At 38.8% G+C, this 2,727-nt stretch overlaps 1 protein-coding gene across 1 annotated transcript in view; it reads right to left on the bottom strand.

Annotated features, from left to right (window-relative positions):
* The window catches only part of LOC118744108 (scavenger receptor class B member 1), a gene marked incomplete at its 5' end in the record, with an annotated part of 65,354 nt that overhangs the window by 1,460 nt on the left and 61,167 nt on the right, over positions 1-2,727 (bottom strand).

Below are 2,727 nucleotides of genomic sequence, written 5' to 3'. Positions count from 1 at the left end.
AAAGTTCAAAATAAACTTACAGTGTCGCCCAAAATTATTGGCGCAGAGAATTTTTGACAATGCATGCAATTTTTTTTTTGTTTTAATCAGGGATGGTAATCATTATAAGTTAAAAAATATTGATCAACATTTAATTATTATTATCCGATTTTTATTTTTTTAATGACAAATAATAATTATTTATTGATTTTTACTTTTTTACTTGAATGTGTGAGCGGTATGACTGAGTAGACGTGTAAACATTGTGCTGCCGGTTTTGTCAACTTTTCTTTAATTAATACTTGATTTTAATACTTGTCAAGCTAAGGCCTGTGTGTTAAACTGCCGCTGATTTTCTGCATTTAAGCAAACGTTGTTTTTCGCGCTGAAATTGAAATAATTGGAAATTGAAATAATTCTATTTGCATTATGTCGGTCGAAAAGAAAGTAACAAGAAGTGCAAAGTTGTCCCCGCCGAAGGGTAACACCCCCCATCATGGTAAATGCCGAGATGGTGAGAGTTTGCAAACTCCACATTGGCTACAACAGCTGGAGGCGAAAATGGAAAAACAAAAGCAGGGCATGATAGAACAGCTGAGTGGGAGTATAAAGAGCACTGAAGAGAGACTGATGCAGAGATTTAATGAGATTTCAGCGGAGATGCAGAGCATTAAGACTACGGTAAAGTTCTTGGAAGTGAGGCTGACTGCTGTGGAATCGACGTGTGAGGCGATTGCTTCTCTCAAAGCTGAAGTGCTAGCGCTGAAAAGAGAGTCGGCTCGGTATGAAAATGAGACCGTTGCTACTGACTTGATCATCAACGGCATACCTAAAGCTCGTCGGCGATTTCAAGCATCCGTTGTTGGTTACCCCAGCAACCGAGGCAATCGGAGATCGTCGTGTCACACGTACTTGTTGTCGGCTCGTGTTGATGGAAAATCAAAAATTTTTGATTTTCCATCAACGCGACCGCTTGACAAGCGGTCTGTTTGATAGTGGCGCAAAGCGTTGACAAGCATTAGTGTGTTAGTTTGTTGTGATATGTAAAATGAGCAAGTTCGCGGAAGATAAAGATTTTAGTGGCAAGTAGCAAAAAATCGTCATCCGATGAAGACATGTTTACGTCCGCCCACTACGAAATTTTATTACAAATGGTGTTGACGCTTTATGCTTGAGTGTCGCCGGGCAAGCTTCAAGCACCCGACATTCAACCCGACACTCACACATGTACTCGTTGCTGGGGTAACCAACAACGGATGCTTGAAATCGCCGACGAGCTTAACGCTGTGAATAAGAGTTGTGTGGAGATTTTCTCTAACATCTGCAGCGCAATACAACATGAGATGCCAGCAGTAAGAGAAATATTTCGAGCGCCGGCTACGAAACAAAGCAGCGACAATGCATCTTCACCTATTGTTGTTAAGCTGCAGTCCTCTTATGCGCGCATTAGACTCTTCAAATCAGTAGCTGGTTTACTGCAAAGCAAACAAAAGAGCTCTTGCATTAAATGACATTGCTGTGGAAGGTACATCAAGCATCCACATACATGAAAGCCTTTCGAGAGCGAACCGTGAGATTATGCACTATGCCGCCCAACTCAGACGTCAAAAACATCTCTCAGCTGCTTTTTCAATACGCGGTCAGGTGCTTGTACGAAAAAGGGATGGCGATGCGGCGATTCGAGTGTACGACAAGAAAGGTGTTGATGAAATTGTCGGCACAACTTAAAGCAGTCAGTTTCATGTTTTGTTTGTCAAATCAATTATGCCCTGCAATAAATTGTTTGTATGTAATGTTAGTTTTAAGTTTTACCAAGTTTCTCTTTTCTCCCTTCTTGTTCCTTTCACTTTCAATTCTTTCACTTCTATTTGCTTTTCATACACACATATGTATATATTTGTTCTTTTGTTTTTTTGTGTTTACATAGTTGTTTCTTATTCAGTTCAGTGCAAAGTAATTAATTTAACATGACTGTTACACAAGCATCTGGCGCTGATGGAAACCATAAGCTTATGTTAATATTTTGTGTAAACAGTCGACTGGTCTTAACATAGTTCATTTTAATGCACGGAGCCTGAGTTCTGATAAAATGGACTATGTTAGATACATATTTGAGCAGTCTTTAGTAGACATTATCTGTGTTTCTGAAACATGGTTTAGTGATCTTATTTCTGACCTTCATTGCTGCATCAACAATTATAATGTGATTCGGAACGATCGTAAGCACAAAAAAGGGGGCGGTGTGGCCATATACTGCAAGAAATCTCTTAAAATCAAGCTTCTTGCAAAGTCTGCAGGTTCTGATACAGAATTTATAATTTCAGAGGTTTCCGACGGTATAACCAAAGTTTTGATTTCTTGTGTGTATAATCCACACAAATGTTTCCTGTTAGATTGTTTCTTCGCTGAATTGTCTGTATTTTTAATAGATTATGAATGTTGTGTTATCTGTGGTGATTTTAATGTTAATTTACTTGTCAATGACTCTAGTAGTATCAAACTGCGTGATCAAATCTCAGCATCTGCGCTATTCGTTGTTAATGAATTAGCGCCTACTAGATATGCAAACAACTCTAGGCCTAGCCTTTTAGATTATTTTGTTATCTCTGACCTGACCTATATTCTTAAATTTTAATTAATTAATTAATTAATCCCAACGGCTTTTTACCCTCCATTCCCGCCCAACCGACACGAGGGGCGCAGTCCGCATGACGTACGGAACCTTTTTTTTTTTTTTTTTTTTTTTTT

This window comes from Rhagoletis pomonella, unplaced genomic scaffold, assembly GCF_013731165.1.
Source record: "Rhagoletis pomonella isolate Grant_MI unplaced genomic scaffold, Rhpom_1.0 Rhpom_scaffold_00008, whole genome shotgun sequence".
Classification (NCBI taxonomy): Eukaryota; Metazoa; Arthropoda; class Insecta; order Diptera; family Tephritidae; genus Rhagoletis; species Rhagoletis pomonella.
The sequence above is the reverse complement of the archived record's forward strand: the minus strand, read 5'-3'. Positions and strand labels throughout refer to the sequence as shown.